This window comes from Echinops telfairi, unplaced genomic scaffold (assembly GCF_000313985.2).
Source record: "Echinops telfairi isolate 266 unplaced genomic scaffold, ASM31398v2 ScPeMD7_7469;HRSCAF=8507_0, whole genome shotgun sequence".
Lineage (NCBI taxonomy): Eukaryota > Metazoa > Chordata > Mammalia > Afrosoricida > Tenrecidae > Echinops > Echinops telfairi.
Genome location: NW_022111372.1, coordinates 24,819,645 through 24,847,086, shown reverse-complemented (window position 1 = coordinate 24,847,086; position 27,442 = coordinate 24,819,645). Strand labels below are relative to the sequence as shown.

Sequence of the window (27,442 nt, the reverse complement as noted above, 5' to 3'; positions counted from 1 at the left end):
GCATTGGCGGGATCTGGCTGGGGTCTCGCTCGGGTATGCAGTTCTAGACTTGTGGGGATGCTTGGCAGTCTTGGCTGGTGGGATTGGTTCAAGACAATGATGGGGTCTCCTGACCTGGAGAGAATCTGGGGTCCTGGGCTCAACTGTGGCCTTCCTGTCTTTTCAGAAGAATCCTCTTGCCCTGAAGACCCTCTGGCTCCTCATCCTCAATGGCCACAGGGCATCCGTCTGCTCTGCCAGCTCCGAGCGCCCTCAGACCATAATGGTGCAGGGGAAGAAGAGTGATTAAGTACCATGGATTGTCAACAGAGCACACACATCTGTCTTGGCAGAGGTGCGGCCAGAATGCTCTGTAGAGGTAAGGATGGCGAGACCTTGTCGTACATACTTCGGACACGTTCTCAGGAGAGGCCGGGCCCTGGAGGACATCCTGCTTGGTAACGTAGCAGGGCAGTCAAAAAAGAGGGAGGCCGTTGACCAGATGGGTGGGCACAGTGGCTGCCGCCATGGGCTCAAAGATAAGAACAGTTATGAGCATGGCGCAGATCCAGGCAGAGTTTTACAGAGGATCTCTATGAGGGTCACCACCCCCACCCCCACTAGAAGAGCTGGCTAAATGATCTTCCACATCCACAAATAGTGCTCTGCATCCGACAGATCCTTTATAACTGTGGGATGAATTCGGGCAAAGGCGGTAGGTCAGGATATTTCCTTTTTGCGGGACTAATCTAATGACACCCATAGGAGTCATCACTAGACCTTTGGGGTGGCTTCCTCTATCTGAATGTGCATCCATGATAACGTTATAGACTAATGACTTGTTCATCACTAACTGGTTGTGAGGGCAGCTGCAGCGTCGTGGTTGGGCTGCTAACCACAAGGTGAATGGTTTGAAATCACCAGCTGCTCCTGAGGAGAAAGCTGAGGCTTTTCACTCTAAGTAGCTACAGCCTCAGAAGCTCACCGCGGGCCATTCTCCGCTGTCCTGCAGCGCCTCTGTGAGTCAGGGGTGACTCGATGGCTGTGATGCTCCTTGGGTAGCCCTGATGGCACCTTTTGGCAATGTCAAACCAACCTCTGGGGCTGGATCCTTCTAGGCTAGATTCGAAGATGCATTTGGCTGGAGCTGGACTCAGGACATACTCTAACTGAAATCCCTTTTGCAGCTGTTGCACCAGTATTAAGTGCGAGATGATCTTAATTGGCTTAAGTACTTAGCAGTACTGTTTTCACCTTGGGTAGGTTGGAGATGTTATAGAACTTGTAGCAATATTAACCAAAATGCATACAAATGGCCCTAAATGACAATGCCTATGGATTTTAAGAGATCATACAAAAATAGTAATGATGACAAAAGTTGGACTCCAAGATTGGATGGCCTTTGATACTCATATGGCAGCCAAATGAAAGTTCATGCCACAATGAAATCTGAGTGCTTTAGCTATATTCCTGACAATAGTGCTAACGCGCCACTCTATGTTAATCATATGCCACACGTAGTATCGTGCCTTAACAGCCTGTTTCTTCCTTAACTGAAATGATAATGATTTAATTTTTTCCCCCTTGGTGGTGGATGGTGGAGTAAAAACCTGCCACTTTGTTTTGGAACCTTTATTGTTCTTCTCATTTCTATTATTGTAATTATAAAATGCTGTTTTTCTGTAGTTCAGTGCATTTTATTAACGAGATGGTGTGCTTCAGAACCATTTGGCCTTTCAAATGAAATCATGTGGATTTCACAGCTTTCATCTATGATTGTGTTGTTCAATCACTTCCCTTTTGTTTTCTCGGGTATGTTTCCTCTTGACTGTTACCGTTCTGTCCTAAGGAATATTCCTCAGACATGGCCTTCTCCATTAAGATGTCCCCATAAAACATATTCACCCTAGAGATGAAACTTATTAGTTCAGCCAGGTGCAGAAAGTAGTTTTTACCAACCATATTCCTCAAGAAAATAATGTCCTTCCAGAACAAAGGCAGTTTCATGATGGGTGACCAGCAGCACCTAGCAGAGACTTGATCAAAAGGGGGAAATGTAAGTAGAAAAGTTTCAAACTGGAGATACACATGTCCATATGTGATATGGCCAGCATGCATTGCAAAGAAACAAAAGGCCAGGAGATAAACCGCTTTGGAAGATTTGTCAAGATGTGAACAGCTTGTTCCTGGGTAAAGAAGTGCATCCTGACTACAATGCGATCCGATCGATCGACTACACTCTGGTATAACCAGATCAACTGTCACCACTTTCCCAGGTGGTTGAGGACTCCTTCCTAGCTAAGTCACCAATACTTACATTTCACAGCTTTTCAAGCTGAAGCTGATCTTACCCGCCCCACCCTGTGTTTCCTTTGTCACGTATATTCACTGGTCCCTTTCTTTGCGTGAACCTCCACTCTTCAGTCAGTTTGCCATACTGTGGCGACTTGCACGTTGCTATGATACTGGAAGCTATGCCACTGGTATTTCAAATACCAGCAGGGTCGCCCATGAGGAACAGGTTTCCATAGGATTTCTAGATTAAGACAAGACTAGAAAGAAGGAATAGGCTGTCCACTTATGAGGGATGGGCCACTGAAAAGCTTATGAATAGTGGTGGGATATTGTCTGTTTTAATGCCAGAAGCCGAGCCCCCAGGTTAGAAGGCTCACAAAGTGACTGGGCAAGAGCTGCCTCTCAAAGTAAGGCCAACGTAATGAAGTAGATGCAGCAAAGGGCTTTCTTCTGATAGCTTTCTTCTCATGAGTTCTTCTGGTAGGGTTTATGGAGTGGATTGATGTAGATGATTAAAATATATATGTGTAAGAATTCAGGACTCTCATGGTTCCAGAGTGGCATCTAGCTCACTCCTCAGCCACAAACTTCAGGCTTTGAGCAAAGGTGACCTGGTTAACACCATGAGGGAGAGGCTTGCCAGAGGCTGCCCCCTTGTGCGCTGGGTGTTTAGGGCCACTCTGATGCACACAAATCTGATAGATGCCATAACCTTGCTTGGCCTTGTAACTCAGGCTGTGTGCCTTGTTGGGCTGAGTGGAGAGGGGCACCCTGTGCAGCATGGAGAGCTGGTGGTACTGCAACAGTGTACCCACAGGAGAAAATGCATCATATTGAACTGCTTCTTCCTCAGTAACACCTGGATGTACTTCTATGCACCTATCTTGGCTTATATTCATCATCAAAAATCATTTCAAGATGTCTCTTGAAGTACAATGCTGTCTGTGATAAGATACTACCTCTATGCCCACAAGGAAGACCAGCTAATACAACTATAAATCACATTGATGCACCCACCACTAAACCTGGTGATGAAGAAATGGAAGGTTTCTACCAACGTATTTAGTCTGAAATTGATCAAACATGCAATCCAGATGTATTGGTAATTGCGGGCACGGTTCATGGATGCTTGCAGAAAATAAACTAGTAATCAAATGAAAACAATTGCCAATTGTAAGAATGGTGAAGAACATGTGCAGGAGTCAAGGTCAGGAACTAACCCACAGGAAAGCCTCTCTGGGAAGTCTAGTCTAGTCTGTGACTAGAGAGGTGAAGGTGCGTGGGGAGTTGAAGGCCAATGCTTTAGCCATGCTCTCTCAACCGGGCTTGGATAAGGTCAAGAACAGTTCATTCCTGGTTGCACCCTGGCGTGTGCCTGACTCTAGATGTGCTGCGTGATTGGGAGGCGGGAGGAGCCAGACGATGAAGATGAAGGGCCTTCCTCTCCTAGACAGCCATCCCTTAGCCACGCAGGCGAAGACTTCAATGAACATATAAGTCTCAACATAACTTTTAAAGATGTCAGTGAGATGCAAGTTAATGTTCAGCAACCGTGGGGTAAATAATTTAGCTTTACCTAAAGTGAGGCGGCCTTTGTCCTTGGCTCTGGGGAACAAACCCTTGGTCCGGAAGATTTGTGCTGCCGAATGGTAGATGTCCAGAGCAGAAGACTTAACTGGGGGACCGAGATCAGTTTGTCTCAGGAGGCACGGCTTAGCTTATCATACCAGACTCATCACGAAAAACCTGAAACACTAAGTAAGGGTCAGCGCTTCCTGTTTGGCAAAGGGACGGTGGGTGATGTCACTCTCTGAGACATGGCAGCTTCCTGTTGGGCATCTTCCCAGGCCTTGCCTGCACATCTCTTCCTTATAATGATCTAGATTGATGTTCTTTTACTACAGTAAAACCATAGTTGTTCGTTTAACACCTTACATGAGTTCTGTGAGTTGCTCAAGCAAACTAATGAACCCAAGGACAGTGGCCTCTTAACCTGCAAGGCCTGACCTAACCCCAGTGGCTAAAGAGAAAATGCTGTGTGGACATCTGGTGCTGGAAATAGTGGAGAGGTGGGAGAACAGCAATAGTAGTCTTTGCTTCCTGAGATTCAACTTAAAGTCAGTTCTCATCCATGATGCATCATATTCATAGTATAATAATTAGGTATAGAAGGAATTCTCCAAGTAAAATGTATTGAGACACCCGGATGCCTCAGATGTTGAGAAGAAATTTGGGAAGGAATTTTAGATACTCTGACAACCAAATTTGTCTATAGTTTAGGGAAAAGTTTAATTTTTCTCTCTCTCATCTTCCCAAAGGGGTTTACCATTGTTCTGCATGGCCACTGAGTCAACTAGGCCAATTACGTTGACAAGAAAGCATTTTATCCCACTTCTTGCTACCTTTCCAATGAGTCAGTTGAACAGAACTCTACTCCATGCTCTGCAGAAAGAGAGCTTTTCCTGTTTGTTGGCTGGCGTGGCTTACAACTGACATAGCAGGACCCCACTCTAGCCAGAAACTCCAGGTGGCACCACCACGCGTGGCCTGGCCTCTCCCAGGAGTGACTGGCGTAGGAGACATTGCATTGTGAGTTTGGGCGATGGTTCTGCTGTGTCCTCGCACTTTAGTTGCTTGTTCAACAGGTAAGAGTGAGTCAGAACTTAATGAGTCTTCTCCCTACCGGAGTGAGCAGTGTGGCACTCCTACCCTGGGGCCAGGGCCAAGTCTCCTTTCAGGCTCAGCTCAGGAGCCAGAGTGGTGTCTTCCCCTCTTCTCCCGGGCTGTCATTCTGGATGTGGGACTTCCTTCGCACTCCCCTACTCCAAAGCGTCGCTCATAAAGACAGTGGCGGCACGAGGAGAGGAAGAGCTAACTGTTTGCTCCACCGGCTCGTCTCGCTTAGTAAAACCCACAGCAAAACCATCTCTGCGTCAGGCCATGGGACCAGTACCTGATTCTCACTTTGCTTTCTTTCCCTCATCGATCATCACAAATCGAAGTTTGTAGTATTAAGTTATGGGGTGGGTAGGGGGCCAGCCCCCACCGCTACTACTACCCACGGGTTCAGTAAGCACAATTGTACGGTTGAGATATATAAGAATTATATTAAAGTCATCAAGAGTATGAGAGGTAGAGGAGAGATATTACAATAATGCAGGCAGACACTTTACATGGTAGCATTACTCACCTCAGCCCAGCTTGATGTTCCACGTGGAGGGAGAGAGCGGGGAAGGAGGACGGGAAAGGGAACAAGGGAGAGAGGACTGGAGAGAGGGCAGGAGAGGAGAGGGGGAAGAGAGGGGAGCGACCAGGGAGAGCCCAGAGAGAGAGAGGTCAGAGAGAGCTCTATATTGCTGACCCATGCCCTATAGACCTTTTGGGGGCATGCATGCCTACTAATTACAAGTAAAGACATACGTCACAGGGAGGGGTTATGCTATAGGTTACACAGTAATGAGGGGATGGTCCAGGGACATACACACAAAAGGAAGAGGAGGGACTGGGGTATACATGTGACAAGATGGGTGGATCCCAGATACAGGATGGCAGCTCAACCTTGACCTGGTCCCTGGGTCTCCATAGGAACCATTATCAGTAGGGTATAAACTCCACTTACAGGTGCCTGTCCATTGTCTCCAGCTGCAGGGAGCAGGGCCCACTGCATTTGGCAACTAATCGCCCTCAGGGGGGAAATGACTGTGCATCTGACCTCCCCCTACAGAAGTTTAAGAAATTCTGGACTCATCAGGGTGAGCCTGCTATATGTTCATGTTTAACATCCCCTGGGGGCCCAGTAGCACTATTTTAATGGTTTCTAGGTAATGAGACATAAGCAGAGACAGATTTAATATGTTCCAGTTAAATACAACCTAATAAAATTAATGATATACTATACTCAGGTATTGACCACAGTTTGATAGATTAAAAAAATGAAAAATAATGACCGAATCAATTCCTCCCGAGATAGGCAGTAGATAAACTTTTCTGAATGCCAAAGAACCTTCCCCCTAAGTCATGCAGGGAAGGAAGGAAGAAAGAGCATTAAACAGTTTGCCAACAGCATAGACGGACTTTGATGAGAAGTAGATCTTTCCATTTTCACAGAAACTCTCTAGGTTCAGAAGTAACTGATGATTTGATTATTTTAGGCATTTAAAAAAATCATTTTATTGGGGCTCACACAATTCATCACAATCCATACATACATCAATTGTGTAAAGCACACGTATACATTTGTTGCCCTCATCATTCTCAAAATTCGCTTTCCTCTTGGGTTCCTGAAATTAGCTCCTCATTTTCCCTTTCCCCTTCCCCTCCCTCCCCGCTCCTCCCTCCCTCATGAACCCTTAATAATTTATAAATTATTATTATATCTTATCTTACACTGCCCGGCATCTCCCTTCACCCACCCTTCTGTTGCCCATCCCCCAGAGAGGAGGTTATATGTAGATCCTTGTGATTGATTCCCCCTTTCTACCCCTCCTTCCCTCCCAGTATCGCCACTCTCACCACTGGTCCTGAGGGTATTTCAGGCATTTTTGAGGTAAGCTAAGAGTAATGGAGATATTATACCATCCTGGGGAAATTCTAGTATCACCTTTTCCTGATCAAAGGTTAATCTGTTTCTGCAATGAATACGCTCAGCATCCTCAGTACAATCTCAGCACTGCATAGTGCTGAGCATAGGGTGTAACTCAATGGTTAGCAAGACTTGAGCAATAATTTTTAAAATTTTAATTAAAAAATATTTTATTGTGTTTTGGAGGCTAGATTCTTGTTTAACAACTTCTACACATACTATTCCATGACATTGCTACATTATTTTTCTTCTCAAAATCACAGCATTCTCATGATTTTCATTCTGGTTGTTCTGTTTCCATCAATCTAGTTTCCCTTCCTACTCTTTCTTCTCATCTTTGGTCGAGAGCAAATGTTTGACATTTGGAGGTGATTATTTAGAGGAGTATCATATTCATGGTGGACATGATTTTTTTTAATGAGGCAATCTGGGAAAATTTGTGCCAGTCAATATGAGCCCATCTGTGCCAATCTTTGGCTAACCTGTGATGTCTGTGAGGAGTGTGAGTTTCAAGTTTACAGGGTAACTTGTAATCCAGAGCAGTAATCTTGGGATTTCATCTCATCTCTATTGGTCTAGTAAGTTTGGCCATTTTGGGGGAACGGAATTTGTGTTTTGTCCTGTTTTTCTCCCATTCTATTAGGGACCATTTATTGAGTCCCTGGTCAGAACGATTGGTAGTGGTAGGCACCATCTAGGTTCTTCTGGTCTCAAAGTTGGTGAGGCCATTGTTTGTGTAAGCCATTAGTTCAGTAGACTAGCTTCTTCTTTGAGTCTTAGGTAGCTTTTATTCTGGATGGATACAATTAATAATTGTATCTTAGATGGCTGAGTGCAAGCTTTTAAGAGCCTAGACACTACTCACCAAACTAGGATGTAGAACATTGTCTTCTATGGATTATATTGTGTCAATTGACCTAGTTGCTCCACAAGACAATGATTCTAAGCCCTCAAACCCCATATAACCAAACCAATCCTGTGGGGTGTTTGGTTGTATCCAAGAAGTGTCCATAAGTATGGCTCTCGTGTGTTTTACTTTATATTTTAGTATGTATGCATCGCAGATACATATGCATTTGTGTGTGCCTGCAGATACACCTATACACACCTGTATATACATATTTTAAAAAATAATTTTATTGGGGGCTCTTACAACTCTTATCAAAATCCATCCATCCATGTGTCAAGTGCATTTGTACATTTGTTGCCATCGTCATTCTCAAAACATTTTATTTCTACTTGAGCCCTTGGTATCAGTTTCTCATTTCCCCCCTCCCTCCCCCACTCTCCCTCCCTCATGAACCCTTGATAATTTATAAATTATTATTATTTTTCCCATCTTGCACTGACCAATGTCTCCCTTCACCCACTTTTCTGTTGTCCATCCCCCTGGGAGGGGGTTATATGTAGATCATTGTGATCAGTTCCCCCTTTCTCCCGGCACTTTACCCTTACCCTCCTGATTTTGCGACTCTCATTACTGGTACCGAGGGGTTTATCTGTCCTGGATTCCCTGTGTTTCCAGCTCTTATCTGTACCAGTGTACATCTTTTGGTCTAGCCAGATTTGTAAGGTAGAATTGGGGTCATGATAGTGGGGGTGGGTGGGGGAGGAAGCATTAAAGAACTAGAGGAAAGTTATATGTTTCATCGGTGCTATACTGCACTCTAGCTGGCTTGTCTCCTCCCCGTGACCCTTCTGTAGAGGTATGTCCAGTTGCCTACAGATGGGCTTTGGGTCTCCGATCGGCACTCCCCCTCATTCACAATGAGATGATGTTTTGTTCTGGGTCTTTTATGCCTGATACCTGATCCTTTTGACACCTCATGATAGCACAGGCTGGTGTGCTTCTTCCATGTGGGTTTTGTTGCTTCTCAGCTAGATGGCCACTTGTTTATCTTCAAGCCTTTAAGACCCCAGACACTATATCTTTTGAGAGCTGGACGCCATCAGCTTCCTTCACCACACTTGCTTATACACCTGTTTTGTCTTCAGCGATCATGTTGGGAAGGTGAGCATCATGGAATGCCAGGTTAATAGAACAAAGTGTTCTTGCATTGAGGGAGTACTTGCGTAGAGGCCCAATGTCCATTTGCTATATTAATACTAAACCTATAAATATATGTGCATAGATCTATTCCCCCATCTAAAAATATAAATATATTTATATATGCACATGCCTATATTTAGCTCTCTATAAATACCCTATGTCTCCTAGTACTTTCCTCTATTTCCTTTTACTTACCTCTTGTCCCACTATCATGTTCAGCCTTCATTTGGGTTTCAGTAATTCCTCTCAGTTACATTGCCCTTGATCACGCCCTGTCAGGCCTCCTACACCCTCCTTGCCATTGATTTTAGATCACTTGTTGTTCCCTTGTCCCTGGGTTTGTTAATATCCACTTCCTTAACCCTGCCTCCCCTTGTCCCATGTCCCCCCAACCCCAAACTTTTGGTCCCATTGTTTTCTTCTCCAGATTGTTTATCCCAACTATTTTATCTAGATGGACATACAGAAATAATAATATGCACAAAAACAGGACAGAGCTGAACAAAGCAACAAAACAAAACAATAACAACAAAACCAATGACGTAAAGTTCAACAAATAGACCTTGAACTATAGTGTTTTCCAGTCAAGTCTGATGGGGCACCATGCCCTGGCCCTATTGTCTATTTTTGGTATTCCCTCAGGACTTTATTACTCTGCTCCCCTGGCTGTTCTGTTGCACACCCTTAGTGTTTCCCCTCGGTGTGATGGGGTCAGATTGGGCATCATTCCCACACTGTGTCTCCAATGTTGTCCCCTGTAGGGCTATGGGTCAGTGAGGAATGTCGTATATTGTAGTGGGGCCGGCCCTATGGTCCTCTGTGCATTGGCTGCTCTGAGCAGGACTATCGTCCTCAGGGCATGGTGGGCCAGGATGTGCTCCACTCTCTCTCCCTCCCTCTTCATTTGCTGCTGTGTGCTCAGATCAGACGTGCCCCTCTCCCTGAGCTGTAGCTTCAGTGCTGTCCTCTGAAGGGAATGTTTCTGGGGGGAGGGAGGCTGTCTACGTAGTTGGGGTATTTTCTTATATGTCTTCCTGTATGTGATAGTTAGGTTTTGTGTCAACTTGGCCTGGCTAGGATTCTCAGTAATTTGGCAGTTGAGGCCCCACGATGTGGTCTACCATAATGTAATAAACTCTGTCATGGAATCTCCCGTGAGGAGCCAAGTAGTTGAAGGGAGATGAGGGTAAAGTGCTACCCCCTGATCAGGTCATAGCCCTGATCCAATTGAAAAGTAAGTTTCTTTGGGGCCTACTCTTATTTAAGCAGATTCTGTGGGAAGAATTCCCCCTTTCTTGATGTCTGGATCATTGAGCAGTCCTGGGAGGTACCAGCGGTCCTCCGTATTGCTTGTCAATTGGATTCATTTGACTCTGCAGCCACAGCCTGGTGTGCTGGGCTTGGATTCACCTGCTTCTGTCTCCACGAACCTGTGGTCTTCCTACTTTCTGGTTAATTTTCCTGGTTTATGTTCCTACTTCCTGATTCATCATCCTTGATGAAAAGCCTTGATGAAACAGGAAAAGCCTCCAGTTTAACATATGGTTCACAGCCTTGAACAAGACTGGATTTAACAATTTCTACAATGGTATGAACTACTTTCTTGCTATATATATAAATATATTACTATTTTTGTTTCTTGAGAGAACCAAGCTTAATACACATATATACGAAGGGGTATGCAAAGATAACTAGAATTTATTTCAAAGCTATGTAGTTAATTTTTTTTAAACAACACAACCTTATCACCTTCAAAGTACTCTCCATTACACTTAATGCATTTGTCAAATCTATGATTCCATTCTTGGAAACATTTTTCACACTCATCTGTTCGGATGACTGACAGCACCTCCCTCGTTTCTTCACCTCTTCTATGCCATCAAATTGCTGTCCTTTTATGACCCTCTGCATTTTTGGAAACAAAAAGAAGTCACATGGAGCAAGGGCAGGTGAGTAAGGTGCATGGGGCAAGAGAGGCATGCTGTATTTTGTCAAAAACTGGTGCCCTGAGATGGCTGCATGAGCAGGTCCATTGTCATGGTGGCAAAACCAGTCCCCCGTCTGCCACAAATCAGGCTTTTTTTGTCACACACTCTTACACAATCTTTTCAGAACCTCTGAATCAGTGGTTCTCAGCCTTCCTAATGCCATGGCCCTTTAATACAGTTCCTCATGTTGTGGTGACCCTGTATGAGAGCGTATCTGCATGTGGGTGGACCCACCTGGAGAGGGACAGGAGTGGTGTCTCGGTTGCTAAGATCATTGGAAATATGGTCTTAGGCGACCCCTGTGAAAGAATCGTTCGACCGCCAAAGGGGTTGCAACCCCCAGGTTGAGAACCACTGCCCTAAACAGAAGCTTCATAAACAGTCTGACCTGGTGGAACGAACTCCAAAGGCAATATGAATCAACATATTTGTCCGTTTGGGAAATTGACAGACAACCAGAACAAGGTTTGTCATCAATTGGCATCTCACCTTTTTTGAAAAAAGAAAACCACTCCTACACTTGAGTTTTCCCTATAGCGCTGTGCTTGTAAGCTGTGTTCAACATCACAATGGTGTCTGGGGCATTTTTCTCAAGCAGGAAACAAGATTTCGCAGCTGCGTACTGTTTTCTTAAATAGGCCATCACAAAAGATGGGGTTTGAGTAAAACTGTTTTTATGAAAAATGTCACTGAGACCAGAGAGCACCTTCCCAGGCAACACCATTGGGTGTACTTTGCTTGATGTTCACCCAGCGGGAAAAATGCGTCCTATGAAAGCTCTGTTTTGCCCAGTGCAATTCCATTTTTTGGTACCGTCTAGTATTTATCAGTTGGTCAGCATTCTCTTTGAATTGATAATCACTTTGAATTTGTGCTCAGACACTCACCTTTTCTAGACTGGGCTGTGCTCACTCCCAGTGTGCTCAGTGCTACTTTCCCACACCCACAGTGAGGGAGAGATACTGCCTGTGCCTCCTCCCCGGGCCCACCCACGGACATTGCTCTTTCCGTCTCTATCTGGTCTTGTTTTCTTACAACAGAGGGACGATATTTGACCTTATGTGTCTGATTTATTTATTTCATTTAGCATGATGTCTGCTAGGTCCCTCCATGTAATAATATTTCTTGGACTCCTCGTTCTTTACGGTCACGTGATATTCCATCGTAAGTCCGTTCTGTAATGTGCTTTTCCATTTACCCATTGATGGGCACCTCAGTTGTTTTCACTGTTTTGCTGTTGTGAAGAGACGACAGTGAAGACAGGAGTGTGTACCCTCTGTCCGGGCTCTCACGTGTGCAGAGCGTATTCCGAGGGAGAGGACTGCTGCATCATAAGGTAGCTGTATTTCTAGTTTGTGTGGGGCTTTTTTTAGTAGGAAGCCCCAAACCATTTTCCATAGTGGTTGTCCCATTTTAAAGTCTCATCAGCAAAGGATAAGGGTTCAGATCTCCCCACATACTTTCCAATATTTTTTATTTAAAAATCAATGCCAGGTTAGTAAAAGAAGGTGCCTCACTGTAGTTTTGACCTTCGTCTCTCTACTGGCTGAGGAGCCTGGACATCTTTTCACGTGCTTTTTGGCTGCTTGGATGCCTTCTGTGGTGAATTTTCTGTTCATGTCCTTTGCCCATTTCACCATTGGACTGTTTATCTTTTTGTTGGGGTTTTCTGTAAATATTGGAGATTAAGCCTTTATATGATTTAAGCTGAAAACATTTTCCTATTCTGCAAGGTACCTTTTTTGATTATGTCAAAATGATTAAAAGCTAAAAAATTTTTTTACAAGACCACATTTCCTTCCTTCTATTTGTGCATTTATTGTAATGTCTGTGAGCTAATTTTTACAAAAAATCAGGTCCCATAGTGTCCTCCCTATCAAGTCTTCTAGGAATTTTATGGTATGGGATTTAATATTTTAGGCCTTTGATCCATTTTGAGTTTATTTTTATGTTTGGTGTGAGGTATACGTCCCTTTTCCATTGTCTGAAAATGTCCAACACTCTTCATTAAAGAGACTGTCTCTACCTACTGAGTAGACTCCGACTCCTTGTCAAAAATCAATTGTCTGCTGCTTTAATTACTGTAGTGATAGTGGATTATTTAATGTGACTTTTCTAGCTAACTCTCTGTAATTCCCACCAAACGATCTTTTCTCGCATAGGTCTGGGTAAGAAGGTGAGGGAAGTCATTGATAGGATTCACCTGTGATTAATTGTTAACAGGATACATTGTTATATCCACCAGGCTGAGTATAAAACGAGCCCTCTGAGAAACAAGGATGGGGGATTTCACCACCAGAAGAGCCAGGAGTGTAGTATGTCCTCTGGTCCATGAGAGCCCCATGCACTGGAACTCCCCGATCCAGAAGACAGTTGTGACATCTCAGAGTAGCGGAGGTGCGGTGGCAGCAGAACCAGCAGCATGGGACTGAGTGAGACTTTCCAGCATACCGAGGATCACGCTTTTGGTCAGGAGGCTGGCTTGTGCAGTGGGCTGCCTCTGGGTACTTAATTCAGGGACCAGGGTTCACTAACCACAGAGATGGAGCTGTCTGCCTTTGGGTCGAGGCTGACAGCAGACGTTAACGTTTGAACGTTTATCAGCAGCCCTGAAAGAACTTTGTAACCTGTCCTAACTGAACAACTCTATCCCGAGCATTTCCACCCACATTGAAACCTGTTAACTTCCTTAATTAACTCTTTAATCGTGAATCTTGCCTGTGAGTTCTGTGTGGCTCTTACAATGAGTTATCAGACCTAGTAAATGAAAAAGTAGAGACTGTTGTGGGAGATAGAATAATTACAATGGATGCATAGCACGCATTATGATTGAGGAGTGCGAGCCCCCCCTCCCCCCGTTTCACTCTTTTTTTTCAGTATTGCTTTAGCAATGCTAGCTATTACTTTCTTTACTTTATATATGAAGTTCGTCATTAGTTTTTTCCATTTCAGTAAAGAATGATGTTGGGATTGTCCCAGGACTGCATCGTATTTGTAGATTGCTTTAAGCAGCATTGACATTTTCACTATATTTAACCTTCTAATTCATGGGTATGTAGAGGCTTTCCATTTTTGTAGGTCTCTCTTGTTTCTTGTTTTATAATTCTTACTGTATAGCTTTTTATGTCTCTAGTTAAATTAAATCCTAGGTACTTTATTGATTTGGGGGCTATTAGACATGGTATTACTTAATTGATTTCAAGACTACTGGACATGGTATTATTTTCTTGATTTCTGTTTTGGAGTAATCTTTAAATCCAACTGATTTTTTGCATGTTGGTCTTATATCCTGAAATGTTGCTAAATTCTTCTATTTGTTCTCGCAATATTATTGGGTCTCTAGCATCTTCCATGTATAGAATCTACCATCCAAAAATAGAAATAATTTTACTTAAAAAATTGGATGCCTTTTATTTATTTTCCTTATAGTTCTAACTAGGAACTCTTTGCATAGGTCTTTTTCTGTTTGTCAACGTTGTTGGTTTAAACTAATGCTTTAAATCTTGCTTCTTTTTAAATATATGATTAATGGTTATAAATCTCCCTCTGAGCACTGCTGTTTCAAAGGTTTTGATATGTTGTGTTTTCAGTTTGCTTCTAGGAATTTCGAATCTAACTTTGATTTCCTCCCTGACCCCATGGTTTTCAATAGTGCTTTATTTAGTTTCCGTGTATTTACTATGCTTCCCTACTTCACCTGCTGTTGGTTTCTTACTACCTACCATTATGACTCAAGAAAATGTGTTTTATGTTTTCAGTCTTAAATTTTGTTGAATGGTGCCTGGCTATCAGATATCTGGGGTCTTAAAGGCTTATTTTAAAACCAGAGACATCTGAATGAGGTGTCAGCTAAGTCCACACAGAAAAAGCATACCAATCTGTGTGATCCAACAATTGGAAAAAATCAAATTCAAATCTGGAGGAGGGAATGGTATTAGGGCTTTTGAACACTCAGTTCTGTAGAAGCCTATAGATGATAGTGTACGCCCCTGATTCATTTTCAGGATCCCCCGTGGATTGAGCCTCTAGGGAATCCTGTCTTGATTATGGACTAAGGAGTGACCTTGTTATCAGAGTGCACTGTAGGGTGGACTACAGCAGATGTACTTAGGTTAAATTGTGACAGTTTGTCACTTGATCTCCTTTTTGGTCCAATGTACACTTGTTCTGGTTTTTAACATTTTCTGCTTTCTTTCAATTGAGGTTTTTTTAAAAATCAGTTTTATTCTGTCATTGTTCTTAGGTTGTTTTTTTGTTTTGATTTTGTATGTTTTTCTGTGTATGAAATCCAGGATAGAGAAATCTATAGAGTCAGTAACTGGATTCATAGTTTCCTAGGGGCAAGGCATGGGAGGTTTGGGGAAATGAGGAGCTATTACCAATGAATACAAAGAAAGAACTATTATAATACTGATTGTGGTGATGATTGCACAACTCTTTTTAATATGACTGAACTGTTGAAATGTATGATATGTGGACCAAATATAAATAAAAGTATTTAACATTTTTATGGAGACTTGTTTGTGACCTAGCGTATGATCTATTCTGGAAAATGATCCTTGTGTGTTGGAAAAGAATGGGTATTGTTCTGAAGTTGGGTGAAGTGTTTCATGCATGCTCATTAGTTCCAATTGGCTTATGGGTTAATTTGAACTTCCCATGTCCAGTGATTTTCTTTTTGGGTGCTCTGTCTGTAATTAAAGTGGTGCATTGAAATACACTACTTTAGTATGTACTTGTCGATTTCTCCTTTCATTTTATTTTCATGTACATTGGTGCATTGTTGTTAAGCACATATTTATTTATTTTTATTAATAGATCATTTTATTGGGGCTCTTAACAGCTCTTATCACAATCCATACATATATCCACTGTGTCAAGCACGTTTGTACATATGTTGCCATCATCATTTTCAAAACATTTTCTTTCTACTGGAGCCCTTGGTATCAGCTCCTCATTTTTTACCTTTCGTCCCTCATGAGCCTTTGATAATTTATAAATTATTATTTTGTCATATCTTGTCCTGTCCAACGTCTCCCTTCACCCACTTTTCTGTTGTTTGTCCCCCAGGGAGGGCGTTATATGTAGATCCCTGTGATTGGTTCTCCCTTACTCCCCATCCCCTTCCCGGCCCCTCCTAATATCACTACTCTCATTTTTGGTCCTGAGGGATTTATCTGTCCAGGATTCCCTGTGCTTCGAGCTCTACCAGTGTACATGTTCTGGTCTAGACAGATATGTAAGGTAGAATTGATAGTGCAGAGTGTATGTGTAAGAGGGGGTTTAGGAAGCATTAAAGAACTAGAGGAAGGTTGTGTGTTTCGTTGGTGCTATACTGCACCTTAACTGGCTCGTCTCTTCCTTGTGGCCTTTCTGACAAGGGATGTCCAATTGATTATTGATGGACTTTGGGTCTCCACTCTGCCCTCCCCTCAATCCCACTGATAATGATTTTGTGTTTTGTTTTGGGTCTTTGATAAACATATATTTCTAATTGTTACACCTTTGAGTTGAATTGACACTTTTATTATGAGGAGCATCTTGTAATAGATTCAGCCTTATTTATCTCAGTATAGCCACTCCTACTCTTTTTTCTTTACTGGTTGTGTAAAATGCTTTTATGTTTTATTTTTCAGGTTTGTGTCTAAGATGGGTTTATGTCCTTGTGTCTAAGGTGTGTTTCTTGTAGACAGAAAAAGGAGGGAGTGTACTTTTTAATCCATTCTTCCTTCTTTTTGCCTTTTGCATGGGGTGTTTAGACCATTACATTTAAGGTCATGACTGAAACCAAGTTTCTACTTCACTTATTTTGCTATTCGTTTGTTTCATATCTTCATTGTTTCATAACACGATTTTTCTGTTTTTGTTTATATTTGGGTGCTTTCTTGTGAAGAACATTTTTGTTAACTTTCTTGTTAAATGTTTTTCTTAGGGGTTACCATATAAGTTACAGTGCATGACTTACAGTTACTGCCATGTCTAGCATTTGGATCACGGTTGACATGTAGAACTTAACATAGTGAATCTATGTCTGAGCTATTCCCTCTCATATTTGTTGCTGTATTTCCATGAACTCCAGTGCACACCCTACTTTTAGTAGGTCTGGTTTGTAGCTATTTCTTAATGCTTCTGCCTTTCTAGGTGGAGTAATCTCTTGAGTCGTATGTGCAAATCTGCTTTGGTAATGGCCAATTACCAGAACTTCTGTTTGTTTGGAAACGTCTTGGTTACTTCCTCATTATTGACTGACAGCTTTGCTGAGTACGTGATTCTTGGTTGCCATTGTTTTGGTTCAGTATTTAATATAGGATGCTCCATTGTCTTCTAGTCTATAGTTCCTGCACTGGTTCTTATGAAGTTCCTTGTATATTAAAGTGCATGTTTCTATTACTGCTTCCAGAACTCTCTCCTTGTCTTTGATTTTCAGGAATTTTGTTATGCTGTGCTGCACAGTTGACGTTTGTGATTGAGTCCATGTAGCTTCCTGTATTCGCAGGCGTGGTTCTCTGCTCAGGCCTGGGGAGTTCTGATGATCTGTGAGAATATTCTTTCTATACTTTTATTGCTGTTATAGTGTTCTGGGATTTCAATAATTCCAATGTTGGTTTTCTTCACTGAATTCCACAGTTCCTTTGGGATGTGTTTGTTGTTTTTTTGTTTGTCTTTTAGGACTTGGTAACTTGAGTTATTCTGCCTTTTATAGCTCAGTTAATTGTTGCTTTACATTCAACTCCATTGTTGAGTACGTGTCTTGGTTTTCTCGTCCAGACGACCTTCGTTACAGTCGTTCACTTTAAAGATATGTTTTCCATTTCCTTACTGCGTCTGCCTCTGGGCTTCTCCATTTGCTTTCGGAACTCTGCTAGTTTGTTGTCTGGGTGCTTGTCACACTCATTCACTGTATTTGGCAGTGTAGTCAGAAAATGACCAATCCCTTGGGGTAGTCTGCCTTCCACAGGAAAGGTCTTTTCTTCATGTTTTGCTTTTGCTTGCCCCTCCTTCTCTTGTGTTTCACCGTCGTTGTTGATTCGGCAACATTCTGATATCCTTTCTTTACACTGGTATCGCCCTTGACCGTGGAGTAGTTGTCTGCGTGGGTGCCCTGGTGGCACAGTGGCTAATAGTCTGCCTGACGACCGAAACGCCAGGACCCACAGCTACTCCATGGGAGCTACTCCATGGGAGAAGGCGCTTCCGGCCCCTCCTCCAAGAAGCGCAGGCCCGGGAACCTTACAAGAGGGCTGGGCTCAGCCCTGCAGGGTCACTGTGGGAATGACGCAGCGGCAGGCTTGGTGTCTTCTCTTGAGACACCATTAGGTGGCACTCTTATCTTTGGTGTAAAATGCTTTGTTTTCTCCTGTTGCTTCCGGCTTGACCTCTGAAGATCAACAGGCCTGTACGAGGGGTGGGAGTGGGGGGTGAGTGTTGCAAGAAGCAGCTGCTTTAGGATGACAAAAGCGGAGGGCTCTTTGGTTTTTCTCTCATTTGCGCCCCGCACGTGGGCACCCTTCTAGCAGTTCCTCTGTGCCTGCCAGCGCCACCCTGCTGCCTTTGCTGCCCTTCCCGCTCCTCATGCCCATCTCTCGGGGCTTAGTAGGGCTTCCATGCAGCAGGGTGAGCTTCCTTCACGCCCCTCCCACTGCATGACCCCTGAACTCCTTGGATCAATTTGCAGCACCTTAAAAAAAAAAATCCAACCAGTTTCCTCAGATAAGCTTCTTTTCTGTATTTCCCCTATGGAGTGTTGTCCAGGGCCGTCCCCAGATAGCTACAGTGAGCAGTTGATCCTGCTGTTAGTGGACAGACTCTCCGGTTCTGGTTGTGCCTGTCCCTCCTCTGCATTTTGAGCCTCACCCTGATTCGCTACTTCTTGGCTTTCATTTCTTGTTCAGTGAGTCAGTTGCTAAGGAAGTCGATGAGAGCATCCATTCACATTGTCATCTTGCTCTGCCTCCTGGTCAAGCAATAATAACAACAATAATAACAACACTACTTTTAAATTCAATAGCATTCAAATAACTAATAAAGCCAGACCATGATGGGCAATTCATAGTTCACTATATTTTAAATAGTTAAATATCTGTATAGTATATTCCCGCCCTGAACATTTTTCCACTTTCTAGTTTCATAGAAGGGAGCTCTGGTGTCCCTGGCAGTTAAGCGTTGAACTGTTAACCACAAGGTCAGTCACTCAGACCTACCAGTTGCTCCAGAGGAGAAAGATGGGGCTGTCTGCTTGGGAGCCTTGGGAGCCCTTTGCAGGCAGCTGTGGGTTGGGATCAACTTGTTAGCAGTAGGTGCTGGGTAGTTCCATGGAGATCAACTTAATGTACACAGTCCACATTCAGTTCAATTTCCTAGCTTAGTTTGTGTCCATCTCGAACTTTAGAAAGCGTTGGTGACTGATGTGCTATCCAGTGTGACAAATGAGAAGTGTTTGGGCCAAATTCATAGTCATGGGTTAATCTGTTCTGTCTCTGGAGGCACTATAAAAGAGAGCCAAGATTGTGACCACTCTCAGAAAGGATGCCTTTGCACAGACTGCCCCTTTCCTTGAAAGATAAGTGGAACAGTTTTCATGACTATGAAAGAATACCCGAGAGGCGTTGTCTGTGTTTTATTGACTCTGCAAAGGCATATGAATGTACGGGTCATAGGAAACTGTGGCTCACCTTGAGAAGAAGAGACGTCTGAAACATTTCGTTGTGCTCATGAGCAAACCTGTGCATGGACCAAGAAGCCGTTGTGCGAACAGAACAAGGGTCTACTGGATGGTTCACAGTTAGGAAATATGTGTGTCAGAGTTGTATCCTTTCACCATATTATCCAATCTATATGCTGAGCAAATGATCCAAGAAGCAGATTATATGAAGAAGAAGGTGGCATTAGAGTTGGAGGAAGGCTTATTAATAACCTATGATATGCAGATGACACAACTTTGCTGGCTGAAAGTGGGGAGGACTTCAAGCAAAGTCAAGAAAACCCAAATCCTCACAACTGGTCCAACAGACACCAGTCTGCTAAATGGAGACAGTATTACAGTTGTGAAGGATTTCATTTTGCTTGGACGCAGAGCCAGTCAAGAAATCAAAAGCAGCAGTCAAGAAATCAAAAGGCACATTGCATTCGGCCAATCTGTGGCATGTGACCTCTTTAAAGTGCTACCCAGCAAGGATACCACCTTGAGGAGTACAGTGACCCGACCAAAGCCATGCCATTTTCAACTGCCTCATACGCATGCGAAAGCTCGACAATGGATGGGAAGACTGAAGAAGAATCAGTGCGTCTGAATGATGGTGCTGGTGAAGAATTTTGGGGTACCATGGACTGCCAAAAGAACAAACAAATCTGTCTTGGAAGAAGTACAGCAGAGTGCTCCTTAGAAGCAATGATGGTGAGATTCTGCTGATAGGGGGCCACCTGAAGAATCAGTTACTAATTTATGATTGAAATATAATGTGGCTAAGAGAATTATAATCTTTGTTTAGATCTAACTTAGCTAGAAATCCTCCATAGCTGTGACCTTCTGCCTTGTCTCACGGAGTGTCCTGTGACAGTGTCCAGGCTTCCTCCCTCCCTCACTAAGGGCCAGGACCTGCAGACCTGCCCGTCTCCTTGAGATTTAGGGTCCCTAAGTCATAGAAGCTCTGGAACACAAGGTCTGTGTTAGAACAAAACCTTGTTTTCCTAGCTTATACCTGTCCTTCCAAGATGTGTGTCTGTCTGAAGAACCACTTCACTCTGCCTGTGTATCTGTCCTGTGTCTAACCCTGTTCTAACACAGGGTTGGGGAGACCGGCATTTGGAGGAAGGATCTCCTACCTTACCCCACTCCGTTCTCCTTTCTCATGCATGTGAAAAATAAAACTTAAAATCTTTCAAATCCAAATGGATTCTGGTCGAATCTTTCTGGTTTCTGAAATCTGGGAATGGTGACTGCGTAATGGGGCCCTCTTGGTGCCCACCTTGTTGCAGCCCTGTCTCACATACGTTGGACATGTCCCTGATAAGGAACATCACTTTTGATGAAGAAGAAGGGCGGTGAAAAAGAGGAAGACCCATGAAAACATGGGTTGGCGCCGTGGCTGCGACAGGGGGCTCCAACATCACAGTCATTGTGAGGACAACACGGGACCCCATTGCTTGTTACCAAATCTTCCTCTCATCCTGATGATGTGCTCGTCTTCACATAGCTCAGCTTCTCATGTTAGTTCCTGAGCATACTGACTGAACAAGCATGCTGAGAGGCTAGAACCCGACACCCAGCTTTTCTGGTTTTAAACCCTGTAGGCGGCAACAATGAGCTCTGGCATAGGACTGGGCTGTGCCTTCTTCTGCTGAGCACCAGGCTGTTATGGGCCAGAACCCGCTCAGTGGCATCGATCAGCAACAAAAACAACAGTTCTCCCTTGTGCGGTTCACACAGCGGCCTAATCCAGGCACAGGTTTGCGATGGGTATTTAAGAAACAGATGAAGGAAATATAAGAGATCATACAAATGCCGCGGAGCCGGCCCCAATCCCAGCTTCGTGGACGTTCCCCTCTTCCAGAAGAATTTACTTCAGAGCATGGCACTGAAGCTGCAGCTCTGGGAGAGGGACGTGTCTGATCAGAGCACATGGGAGCAAATGAAGGGGGAGGAAGAGGGAGTGGAGCACATGCTGGCCCACCAGGCCTGGAGGACGATATTCCCATTCAAAGCAGCGAATGCACAAAGAGGACCATATGGCCGGCCCCACTACAAGACATGACATCCCTCACTGACCCATAGCCCTACAGGGGATAATACTGTGACACGACATCTCTCACTGACCCGTAGCCCTACAGGGGACAATACTGTGTCAAGCACATTTGTACATTTGTTGTCTAGGCTTAGTCTCTAAGAACTTTTAGGTAATCTACTGATATCAAAGTGACTAAAATAGAAATTCATTACAATTGTAACAAAAAACTCTTAGTATGTGAAATTTTGCCCCTTAAAGGATCGTACTAAAAAAAAGTTATGCTATATGAGATCTATAACAAGGCAAGAAATGGAAAAGATTTATTAGAAGAGAATGTATTTAGTCAAAGTTCTTATTTGCTGCAGTTAAAACGTATAGGCTAATTTATGAGAATTTTAAAGTATTAAAGTCAAATAACAAAGAATTCAACTTCTCACTGTTAAGATCACAACATTTTCTTTAATTCCATTTCAGATCACCAGGGCAGCAGTTACCCGAGGACAGAGTTCACAGGGTTAGGAAACAGGGAAGGGGGAGGGATCATAAAATGAGTAGAATCAGAATGAGTATAAATTGTTGTGTCTGTAAAACTATGATCTGCTTGGTAAACCTTCAGCTAATTTCCAATTAAAAGTTTTTGTCAATGATCATTTTCTTTAATTTCTAGATCAAAGAGTTCATTTTATTCTTTGTGCAATGTGCCCTGAAGGCAAATTGATCGTTTTCTTTAATTTCTAGATTGAAGAGTTCATTTTATTCTTTGTGCAATGTGCCCTGAAGGCAAGTGTTAGACAGAATGCAATCCTGAGTGGACACTGAGGCACTTGACTTTAGAAAAAGCTAAGGACCCATGGAGACACAGTAGACTGGGGGATCCTGGGGGTGGGGAGAGGGGTGCACAGTGGGAGAGGGAGGGTAGGTAAAAGGTGAGGCACTCCAGAAGGAAGAGAATGTTTTGGAACTGGTGGTGATAGCAATTGTACAATACCGCTTGATGTGCTTGAAGTGTGGAATGATAGGATATCAGTATTAGCTCCCAATAAAATGGTTTTTCGGGTGGAAATAGCTAAGATTTTACCTTTACGATCTTTGGTTAACTAATTCAAGTATTATTTCTTAAGAACCTGTGATAAACTCCTGATTGCTTCGAGACTTTGTAGAAAACCACCTGAGAACTAAGTGGAAAGCTGCATCAGAGCCTGAAAAAGCAAGAAAATAAAATGGGTATAAAACGAGACCTCTGCGAAGCAGGAGCAGGGGCTCTCCCTACCAGCAGGCACCTGGCGTAGACTGCATCCTCTGGACTCAGAGCTCTCTGTGCAGTGAGCCTCCTCCATTAAGAACACAGCCATGACATCAGAGGAACAGCAGCAGAACCAGGAGCCGGAGCACGAAACAGAGTGGTGAACTTCTCAGTCCACCAAGTAAAGCTGAGTGCTTCTGCACAGGAGGCTGGCTTGTGGAGTAGGGTGCCTCTGAGCACTTAATTGGGGGAGCTGGCTTGTTGACCCAAGGAGCTGTAAGCTTTTGGGTTGATGCTTACAGCACAGTGGCATGCCCTTTGGTTATGTCTTAGCAGCCCTGGAATAACTTTGTAACATGTGGTCATGGACAACTGTACCTTGAGCTTTTATTACTTGCTTTACACCCTATTAACTTCCTTAATAAATCCCTTAATAATGAATACTGTCTGTGAGTTCTGTCTGCGTAGCCATAGCAACAAATATTGGCAGCGAGAGGAAAAGCGGAGCACAGGAAAAGGAGACAGTGTCATGTTGAGACAACTCAGGGCCCTTCTGGTCCCATTGCTAAATTCAATTTTTATCCAAATCTCCCTATGTTTTGGGATTGATGTTCGCACAACTAAGAGAACAGATTGTCTCGGTACATGTGGAAGAAACTCCTGTGCTGAACTAGAGAGTTCAGACAAATTAAGGTTAAGATGATTGTCCATTTGTAATAATTCTTTAATTAAAAAATGACTTGAGCAATTAAACCACCCCCTTTGCACACTTACAAAGAAATATAATTTATATGTTTTATGACTAAAAGATGGGACTTTCTACTCCCGTAAAGAGTTACAGTCTCAGAAACTCACAGGGGCAGTTCCACCGTGTCCTATAGGATCACTATGAGCTGGAATCGACTCAATGGCGGTGTATTTGTGTGTTTGTTTTTGGTATGTATACATATTTGTGTGTGTGTGATCAAATTATTCCATAATAAAATAACCAACCCCTATGATAAACCTTATGTCTAGGCACCACCGTGTTGAAGTGACTGGAACGTGGCAGGTCGGTGTACTTTAAGGGTCCCTGTGGGCAAGGAGAGTAAACACAAGATTAATGACCAATAACGTATCCATCCTCACCATCTAAAACAAGATACAGACCCTTTGCAGTAAGTCGATGAAATGCCAGAACCCTGTAACTGAACAATCTGGATTAGGACAAGCATTTCGTCACGTCCTTCTGCCCTAGCACTTTCTCTGCTCTGACTCAAATTGTAGATAATACTGCAGACGGGATATCAACTCAACCGAACTCTCTAGGCTCCCTTGCTAAAATTGCACTGATAGAATAACTTTTGATATTATTTTGTTCAACCAAGAATTGTTTGTGTCATTGCTTAAAACCACTTGACAAGATATTAAGAAGAACTGCCAAAAGGCTATTTGTTTGCATCCAATGCCCCCTAATTTTCCCTTTATACCTTTTTAAACATCTGGTTGCTCACCATGAAACATACAACTTTCCTCTAGTTCTTAAATGCTTCCTCCTCCCACTATCAAGATCCCAATTCTACCTTGCAAATCTGGCTAGACCAGAGCATGTACACTGGTACAGATAGGAACTGGAAGCACAGGGAATCCAGGGTGGATGATCCCTTCAGGACCAGTGGTGAGAGTGGCAATACTGAGAGGGTGGAGGGAAGGAGGGGTAGAAAGGGGAAACCGATTACAAGGATCTACATATAACCTCCTCCCTGGGAGATGGACAACAGAAAAGAGGGTGAAGGGAGATGTCGGACAGTGTAAGACATGACAAAATAATAATTTATAAATTATCAAGGGTTCATGAGGGAGAGGGGAGTGGGGAGGGAGGGGGAAAAATGAGCTGATACCAAGGGCTCAAGTAGAAAGAAAATGTTTTGAGAATGAGGATGGCAACAAATGTACAAATGTGCTTGACACAATGGATGTATGTGTCGATTGTGATAAGAATTGTATGAGCCCCCAATATAATGATATAAAAAATATCTGGTTGCTCAATAGTCTTGGTTCTTAGCTGTGCTCCGTAGTGTTAACTGGATTCTTTTTAACTGTTTTATTGATTGTCTTTAGACTGGTCAATGCCTCATGAAATGATCGTGGCAAGACTCACTTGCTGTGCAAAGACTCGTGTGTCTCGAAGAGGCTGTGAGCCCATCCTGCCCAGCAAGCAGCCCCCTTTCACTCCCTTTCCTTCTTTCCCTCTAGAGCACTGCCAGATCCATTCCTGTGTCTTTAATCGCTTGTAGGTAAGTCAAGCCGGGTGCATGCAATTCTTCTTTAGCTCTCGTTTAGTGTAGAGGTTCCCAAACTTATTTGGCCTACTGTCCCATTTTCAGAAAGTAAAAGAAAAAAAAAAGAAAAACATGACTCAGCAAACTGCTGGTTACGAAGAACCTTTGCACTATAGGCCATAATCCAGGAGATTGTGAGCGTCTGCCTTTGCAGCCGCCCTGGCGTCAGTACAGCACCCCCTCGAGGGTATTGCTGTATTGCCCACTTTGGGAAACAGGGACTTAATGCAAGAAAGGGTGATTGAGGGGATGAACAATTTGGTTCTTTCAATTGTTTCAAAACTAGGGCAAATGTATGTCACTTTAAAGCGTAAGTAGAAAGTGTCCATAATTTGGATGCTTGTCATCTGGGCACTGCCTGTATTACGTTACCATTTATGATTTAGGATTGATCTAAAGTGTTCTTCAAACGTCACCGTGTCTAATATCTTGTGAGAACTAACCCGACACCCCCTGAAGACAAGTCCTGTTAGGATGGCAAGGTGCGGTGATAGCCTCTTAGGAAAAGCCATACACAAGTCCTTCCAGGACACAGGGGAGTCTATTGTAAGTGATGTACTCAGCACCTTCTAGTAAAGCCTGAGCAAAAGGGAGGAATGCGCTAGGAGACTGGAACAATGGGGGGTGGGGGCGCGTCAGACCAATTTCATCGAAGCAGCTAATCTGCTCTGTGAGAGAACAGAGGAGTGGGGCAAAAGTGTGGCTGCTCTCAGAAAGAATGCTTCTGCACACAATGGCTGTCATTGGAAACAGGGACACAAATGCTTGCCACAAACTGCCTCCAGGACGTCTGTAGATGGACTGACATATGACTTACGGTTGCTAATGTGTGACTAAAGGTTCCCGTTCTCTTAGACTCTTCCTATATAAAAAGCACTGTTTGATTGCTCACTAATGAAGAGGTGCATCACCTGAGTTGTGCTTGAGGAACCCTGGTGGGGTAGTGAGTTACTCATTGGGCTGCGAACCGCAGAGCCAGCTGTTTGAAACCACCAGTCACTCCACGGGAGAAAGACGAGGCTCTCTACTCCCATAAACATCTCAGAAACCCACAGGGGCAGTTCTACCCCATCCCACAGAATCAAAACCCTTTTTCAAATGCACAATTTCTTAGAGGGATGGCAAACTCAATAAGCAAGGCAAGCACAGTCTTACTTGTGCTTATTTACTGATCTGCAGTGGAGAATTTTACAAATTATTCATTGGATAATCAGCCCTGATACAATTCTCTTTCTTTCTTTTTTTAAATCATTTTATTGGGAGCTAGTACAACTCTTATCACAGGCCATCCATCCATCCATTGTCAAGCACAGTTGTACATTTGTTTCCCTCATCATTCTCAAAACATTTTCTTTCCACTTGAGCCCTTGGTATCAGCTCTGCATTTTACCCCCTCCCTCCAATTCCCTTTCATTTTCTTTACTTTGGGGCACTTCTGTATTATTCCTGATAGACTAGAGAAACAAATTCACAGACACTCACATGTGTATAAGACAGAGCTTTATATACAAGAGCAATTGAGAAAACATCCCGGCCCAGTCGAGATCAGGTCCATAAGTCTCTAAGATATTAGCCAGTATGTCTGATCCCAATCTATAAATTCCTCTTTAGACTCACAAAATACATGCAATGATGCCGAATGCAGGAAGCTCACAGACCAGTGGGTGGAAAGTCTTGTGGATCCTGTGGTGGTAGAGGCATCTCAATGCTGGCAGGGGTCTCCATGTGGCTCCTTCAGCTCTAGGGCTCTAGTGTAGCTCCATGTGTCTTGTCAACAGCATTTCTCGCAGGGAGTGAGCATGTGTCCCTCCTCCAGGAGCCTCCATGGCACCTCCAGATGGGGTCATCAAGCTGCGACCTGATTGACAGGCTTACCTCTACCCCCTTCACTCTTAAATTGACAACAGATTATGTAACTACCACAACTACTGGCTATGTGCAACCCAACTGCAGTTATTATTCCATTCTTCAACAAAACTCCTTTTGCTCAAAACTATGTGCGATTGTGTTTTTAACATCAATATATTCTATAATGCCCGAATCCTAGTTTTCCTTTGCAATAGCCACCAGAAGGCAGGACCCAGGTTAAAGGATGACATGAGAAGCTGGGGAAATTACTACTGTAAGTCAAAGCAGATGTCCCTCAATGATGCTGAGATCTATTTTTCTCCTCTAGGATTCATCTGCAAGTATTACCGCTTATCACTGTTTTAAATCAGAAATACAGTGAACCCTCGCCACTTCGCGCTTCGACTTCCGG

The 27,442-nt window shown here is 43.4% G+C and overlaps 1 long non-coding RNA gene across 1 annotated transcript; it reads left to right on the top strand.

Annotated features, from left to right (window-relative positions):
• Positions 1-173: 173 nt before the first annotated feature.
• Positions 174-27,442, top strand: LOC123521065. Its single transcript, XR_006679558.1, has 3 exons — positions 174-358; positions 25,097-25,137; positions 27,359-27,442. It is a non-coding gene; the product is annotated as an uncharacterized LOC123521065 (long non-coding RNA).